The sequence below is a fragment of the Paramisgurnus dabryanus genome, chromosome 19, assembly GCF_030506205.2.
Source record: "Paramisgurnus dabryanus chromosome 19, PD_genome_1.1, whole genome shotgun sequence".
Lineage (NCBI taxonomy): Eukaryota > Metazoa > Chordata > Actinopteri > Cypriniformes > Cobitidae > Paramisgurnus > Paramisgurnus dabryanus.
In genome coordinates this window covers 5,112,500-5,120,198 of record NC_133355.1, presented here as the reverse complement: position 1 = coordinate 5,120,198, position 7,699 = coordinate 5,112,500, and the positions used below count along the sequence as shown (strand labels likewise).

The window sequence follows — 7,699 nt, the reverse complement described above, 5'->3', positions numbered from 1 at the left end:
TAACATCTTGAAAGTTGTAGGCCTATGTATTTTGCATGTGTGTTTTTTTATTTATTTAAATCCTAGCATGTTTACATGTAGTTCACATTTAAAATGACACTATAATTGCATATACTATAAAAGGTCAATTTAATATGATATCGAAGCTTGATATTGAATGATCCCAGCAGTCATATGACCTACCTTCAATGTTGAAATTTGGTTGAAAAAGCTTAGTTGTTTGTTCAACGTTGATACAACGTTGAAACAACAGTAAATGGTAAACAGTTGCAAAGGGTCAATAAAATAAATGTTTTATGACATTGTAATTTGTAAATCATTCAGTAAAAAGCTCTAAAAACTCGTTTTATGAAACTGATAAAAATACTATTTAAAAATTTACCAAAAGTAATTGGGAGAGTTAAAAATGTAATAGACACATGCAAATAAACTATTATTATTGTTGTTTTATTGTTAATATATTTTCATCACTGTATTAAAGGCTCCTTTAAAAGGGACTTTTATTTTGAAACCGGAGCCGCCGCTGTTCTGCCGATCGTGAACAGTGTAGTTAGTTGAGCTGCCGCTGTCTGTGGTGTCTATGTGAACTGTGATCTAAATGATGTGAACAACTGTTTGTTGATGGTGATTGCTGCAGATGTAACATCAAGATGTTAGTCACTGACCTCAAAGTAAGCCTTTTGTGATTTGTATTTTGTGTTATTACCGATATGAACAGCTGTACATGTATCTGTAAAATGCTGTATAATACAGACATGCCCAGACTTGCCCTGAAGTAATCTTTCTGTTATATTAAGATTGTTAATATAATTTTCATATGATTATTCGTTCTGTATTGAGCTGCAGATCAGTATTATGGGTTTCTGATGATAATTAATGATGCAAGATTTGCGTGTTTGAGAAGTTGTTAACGAGTGAGATTTACGTTGCGTTTGTGTAAATGCTTCGTCTTTATTCAATCCATATATGGGCATTGCATAGTAATGACAGGATTGTTAATGAAAGTTTACTGATAAATACCTGGTTTTGTTTATATAATTTCCTTGTTTAATAGAGATATCACTGATGTAAATGATAAATGCAAATTATTTATGTAACAGTGAATATTCGTAATGGTATATAAACATATATATATTTTAGTTTATTCATTATCTTTATTGTTTATTATTTTTCAGACTATGTTCATCTTTGAATATGCATCTGTGGTCCATCCCTTTACCATCAATACAAATCGTTAAACTGAATTCCTGTCTCCTCATTATTAGTGCTCTGACCGGCACTCAGAAGGGTTTACTCGTCCGATACAGAATCAGAACCTAACAGTCTTAAAGCCTTCCTAACAAAATGTGGTCCTTCGAGCCGGATCGAGTATTGCCTTCTGACATAATGGAATCTGATGAGGAGATTATTGGAGCTCGCCCAAAACGCCATACTCGTCCTCCAGCCTACCTACAGCAGTATGATGTGCAATATACCCGAGGCAGACATATCGCTGAGGATGATGTCCGACAGACTTGGGAGGCACCTGTCCACCGGACTCCTCCCCCATCCTTCCAACCTTATGCCACCTCCCTTGGTGATGCCAGGGTCTGTTCCAAAGACTCACCGATCCTGTCCTTGGGTAATAAGCCTCCACAACATCCTGAAATACCTCAACCATCCTTCGCTTTAACTCGAACGGCTGATATCACTACCTCTTCACAAGACAGTGAGCTACAGCGCCTGCGTTGTGAGCGTGTACAACTAATGCAGACTCACCAGTCATTTCAGGCAGACTTACTGGAGCTGAGAGAAGTCCGTGCAGAAGTCAGAGAATTAGTTCAGGTGGCTCAGTCTCTTCGCGCCGACTTCAAACAAGCCATATGCCAGATTCCCTCGCCTACAAAGCCCATGGCGTCAAACGTATACTGGCCCTCTATGAAGCCGCATGAATCCACAACCTTAGCAGAGGATGGACACTTCGCTGAGTTTCCGCCACCTCCATGGCCTGAACCTAATGACGACCTCCGGGCACAGATGGGCTACCTCACGCTCTCTGAAATGGGTGAAACTAGCTACCAATCAGTGGTTCCAGGGCCTGGGAAGTATTCCTTTGCTTACTCAGCTACACCAGCCCCACCGTATCAGTCTCATTCCCCTAACACTTTTGGACTTCCTCCTCCTCCTACCCCTAAGGAGCTCCAAGAGTTATTAACACCTGCCACCATGCCCTTACCTTCCCATCACAGCGATAAGCAGAGAGTCAGCTCATTGCCAGCGTTCATGCATCCTCAAGCTTTGGCATCAGCGGCTAAGACCAACCAACGCCCTGTACCTCCTTACTCTGGTTCTGAATATGTGTACCGGGGACCTACCCCAACGATTCCCAAGTTTAGTCGTCCTGATCCGGGTGAGTTTGCTCGACTTAGGATAGCTTTGGATAATCTTCTTCCCCCTGATGGCACTGAACTTTTCAAATATCAGATCTTAGTGGATCACCTTAAGCTTGACGAAGCCAAAATGATAGCGGATGCTTATCTGAACTCACATACACCGTTCACTGATACAATGGCTGCGCTTCATGAGAAATACGGTCAACCACATCAGTTAGCTTTGAGGAGGATCGCTTCTGTGCTCGAAAGTCCTGACATAAAGCGAGGTGATGTCTCCGCCTTTCAACGATTTGCTCTTCAGGTGCAGTCACTCGTGGGTCTTTTGAGAACCTTGGGACGTGATGGCGAATTGGAACTTAGTTGTGGGTCCCATGTTGCACGCCTTTTGGGTAAGCTTCCCCCTGAGCAGCGTGCTGAGTTTCGGCGCCATATGTTCCGCCAACCTGGAACAACACCGAATTTGGTTGACCTTTCGAACTGGCTCCGTTACGAAACCTGGTGTCACAGTTGTGATGCCGAACCAACGCCAAAGGGCTCGCATACTAAGTCAGACTCTGTGAAGAGGACAGTAACTATTCTGCATGGTGTTGGAGAATCCCAGGGTGAGACACCCATCCCTCGGAAAGTTCATGTTTCACAAACCAAGCCTGTGAAAGTCAAGCGTTATTGTCCTTTCTGTGATAAGGCAGAGCATTACCTGAGTCAGTGTGAGTCCTTTGCCAAGCTTACCTCCGACCAGGTCAAAACATGGATTCGCAGCAACAACCGTTGTTGGCGTTGCGCCAGGACACACCATGCTGCCCAGTGTGACCTAAAGAAGCCTTGCAATATCTGTCAAGCCATCCACCTTCGTCCTCTTCATGAGGTGAATGTCAGTTCCTCTCCCAAGGACGATTCAGCTAACATGGAAAAGAGTTGCCTGACAAGTTCTTCTTCAGATCGGTTCTTTCTGGATAAGCCTTGTGTTGGAGGTCGGGTTATGCTCAAAGTAGTTCCTGTAAACCTGCATTATGAAGATCGCACATTAGACACCTATGCTCTTCTTGATGATGGGTCGGAGAGGACTATTCTGCTTTCCACTGCTGTTAAGGCGCTGGGCATTCGGGGTGTTCCCGAGGATCTACCTTTGCGAACAGTGAGGGATGATATTCAGGTGCTTCATGGTTCGTCAGTATCGTTCCAGATCTCTCCCTTCTGTAAACCCCAGAAAAGTTACAAGATTAACCACGCCTTTACTGCAGATCGTCTTAACCTGTCGCGTCAGTCGTACCCCATAGAACAACTGCAACAGAAGTACCGACATCTGCGAGGTCTTCCTGTCCGTACGCTTACAGATGTCCAGCCATTACTTCTTATTGGTTCCGATCAACCTCACCTCATCACCCCAACAGAGCCTGTGCGATGGGGCAGCCCGGGTGCGCCAGCTGCGGTTCATACGCGCCTGGGATGGACACTTCAGGGCCCCATACCTTCCATGGGGCGGCCTCATGCCACACGGCAATGTCTGTTTACCTCCATTGCTCCAACTCAGGATGAACTCCTTCAAAATGTTCAACGACTGTGGCAGTTGGATGTTGTTCCACAGTGGGAGGGCAAAGCGGTGACCAGGTCCAAGGAGGATCAAAGGGCTATTGAGTTGCTTGACCTTAAAACTCTCACTCCAGAAATCGATGGAATCAAACGGTTGGCGACACCTCTACTGCGGCGGAAGGATATGCCTTTGCTGAATGCACCTAAGGAATCAGTCCTACCTACCCTTCGCAGTGTGGAAAGACGTCTGCTAAAGGACCCTGTAAAAGCTGAGGTTTATAGGGAAGAGATGAGGAAACTCATTGATACAGGAGTAGTTAAGGAAGTGTCTGACCCTGTAACTGAGCAGTCTGAAAGCTGGTATATCCCTCACCACATCGTCAGTCACAATGGGAAGTTTCGTGTTGTCTTTAACTGCTCCCATCAATACAGAGGACAAAGCCTTAATCAGTACCTGCTGCCAGGGCCTACCCTTGGAGCCTCGCTATTAGGTGTCCTGGTCCGCTTCAGAGAACATCCTGTAGCTGTGAGTGGGGACATCAAAGCGATGTTCCACCAGGTCCGTCTTCTCCCTGAGGACCGTCCTTTACTCCGTTTCCTGTGGCGAGACCTGGAGATGGATAAGGCACCCAAGATTTTCGAATGGCAGGTGTTACCCTTTGGCACGACCTCCAGTCCATGTTGTGCTACCTACGCTGTACAGCGCCATGTGCTGCGACACCCCCTGACTGATGAGGCGATTCGGTTCTCGGTAGAAAGATGTTTCTATGTCGACAACTGCCTGCAGAGTTTGCCGCCTTCTGATGCTGCTCGGACCTTGATTAATCGACTAGGAGACATCCTTTCTGAAGCTGGATTTGACATTCGCCAGTGGGCCTGCAATGATCCTGGTGTGCTGAGTCACCTCCCGACGGAAGCTCGATCCGCGAGTGTGGAACTGTGGTTGACACAAGGGAAGTCGGATGTCCCTGAATCCACGCTGGGTCTGAGCTGGAACTGGCAGAATGATACCTTGTCCTACAAGCATCGACCTGTGATTTATGGAACTCCCACTTTGAGGAACATCTATAAGGTCCTGGCATCCCAGTACGACCCTCTGGGATTCCTCTTACCTTATACGACTCGAGCAAAGGTTATCATTAAGCACCTGTGGAACAAACAGAGAGGGTGGGATGACCCTAACCTACCACCTGAACTTCTTCAGTCCTGGAATGCGTGGGAGGAGGAACTTCAACACCTCTCTTGTGTCTCTTTTCCCCGTCCTTATGTTCCTGTTGATGTTGGAATGGATAGAGCTACTCATGAAGTACACATCTTCTCGGATGCCTCCGAGCAAGCCTATGGAGCAGTGGCTTATCTCCGAACTACTGACCAGGATGGTCGGACTTACCTGTCCTTCATAATCGCACGCTCCATCTCACTCCATTCCAAGGCTGGAACTCTGTGGAAGTCTAATTGCAGCACAGTTGGCTAAGTTACTGGTGGCCGAGTTGACCTTATGCATCAAGTCTGTTTCCTTGTGGACCGACTCTACCACGGTCCTCCAGTGGTTGAATTCAGAGTCCTGTCGCTATAGGGTCTTCGTGGGAAACAGAATCGCAGAGATTCAGGAACTGACTGATAAGTGTTCATGGCATTATGTCAGCTCTGTGGACAACCCAGCTGATGATCTCACGAAAGGGAAACCTCTCCAATATCTTGCTGCACAGAACCGTTGGTCTCAAGGTCCCTCTTTCCTCCTGCAGGATCCCAAAGAATGGCCAGCAATCCCTAAACCTGAGGTTATAGAGGACAAGGCAGAAATGCGGAAATCTGTCTTCTGTGGGATCAATACCTTACCTCTTCCTTCTGACCACTCTGATAAATGGAACTACAACACCTGGCAAGAGTTATTGGACATGACTGCCCAAGAACTTCGGGCTATCCATGCTCCAGGGACACCTCCAGAAGCTGAGGATTACCGCCAGGCTGAGATCGATATTGTCAAACAGGTACAACAGGAATCCTTCCCTGAGGATTACAAACTGCTTCGGACTGGAAAGTCGGTCAGGTCTGGAAGTCGGCTGGTTACCCTAGCCCCTGAAATTGATCCGTCCAGTGGGCTTTTGAGAGTAGGAGGCCGTTTAAGGAGAGTTGTTGACATGCAGGATTCTGTCCTGCATCCTCTAGTCCTGGATTCTAATCACCCGGTCACTCGTTTGATCATTCACCACTACGACCACCAGTTGCATCATCCTGGATCTGAACGTCTGTTTGCGGAAATTAGGAGATACTACTGGATCTTACGAGGACGTGAAGCTGTTAGGAGGTTTCAACGTGACTGCCCTGAATGTCAAAGGTGGAGAGCCCAGCCGACAATCCCTAAGATGGCGGATCTACCCTCTGCGCGCCTTCAGCTCTATAAACCTGCCTTCCATTCTTGTGAAGTTGACTGCTTTGGCCCTCTGTCTGTGAAAATTGGAAGGCGTACAGAGAAGCGTTGGGGCATTCTGTTCAAATGCTTGACTACCAGAGCTGTGCATTTGGACCTACTCCCTAGCATGAGTACAGACTCATTTCTCATGGCTCTAAGAAGGTTTGTCGCAAGGAGAGGAACACCAGCACAATTATTGTCGGATCGAGGTACAAACTTCCGTGGAGGTGAAAGGGAGTTACGGGAAGCTTATGCTGCACTGGTTCCTGACATACAGCATCACCTTGCCAAACAAAAGATAAACTTCCGCTTTAATCCCCCTTCGGCCCCTCACTTTGGTGGGGTTTGGGAAAGAGAAGTCAGATCTGTCAAATCAGCCTTGTACACAGTTGTGGGATCACAGCCCGTTCCTGAGGAGGTCTTAATGACAGTCTTGTTGGAAGTAGAGGCCATCCTAAACTCAAAACCTTTAGGATATGTGTCGTCAGACGTGGCAGATGCCGACCCTGTGACCCTAAATAGTCTCTTAATGGGGCGGCCCGATGGATCTCTACCTCAAGTCATTTACCCAGAATCGGAAATGTTGAGTCGTCGGTACTGGAGACACTCCCAGGTCCTGGCAGACAGATTCTGGTCTAAGTTCGTGAGGGATTATCTTCCAGGTCTCCAAACCCGGCAGAAATGGCAAGCCTCTCCTCCTGATTTGAACGAGAAAACCATTGTTATGATTGTGGACCCCCAACTACCTTGAAGCTTATGGCCTGTGGGCCAAGTCATCAAAACCCACCTAAGCCCAGATGGTCATATCAGGTCAGCAGATGTGAAGATAAAGGACCAAGTTTATACCAGACCAGTAGCCCGCCTGGTCATCCTGCCAGCTTTACCAAAGGATGGACTTGACGCCTCCAAGTAAAGTCGCCTTTATGGGAAGCAAAGATGCTTGCATCTTTGGGGGCGGCTGTATTAAAGGCTCCTTTAAAAGGGACTTTTATTTTGAAACCGGAGCCGCCGCTGTTCTGCCGACCGTGAACAGTGTAGTTAGTTGAGCTGCCGCTGTCTGTGGTGTCTGTGTGAACTGTGTGAGCTGTCATCTAAATGATGTGAACAACTGTTTGTTGATGGTGATTGCTGCAGATGTAACATCAAGATGTTAGTCACTGACCTCAAAGTAAGCCTTTTGTGATTTGTATTTTGTGTTATTACCGATATGAACAGCTGTACATGTATCTGTAAAATGCTGTATAATACAGACATGCCCAGACTTGCCCTGAAGTAATCTTTCTGTTATATTAAGATTGTTAATATAATTTTCATATGATTATTCGTTCTGTATTGAGCTGCAGATCAGTATTATGGGTTTCTGATGATGATTAATGATGCAAGA

The 7,699-nt window shown here is 46.3% G+C and overlaps 1 protein-coding gene across 1 annotated transcript in view; it reads left to right on the top strand.

Annotated features, from left to right (window-relative positions):
* Positions 1-7,699, top strand: part of khdrbs3 (KH domain containing, RNA binding, signal transduction associated 3) — a 453,020-nt gene that overhangs the window by 84,655 nt on the left and 360,666 nt on the right. The gene's annotated exons all lie outside the window — the stretch shown is intronic.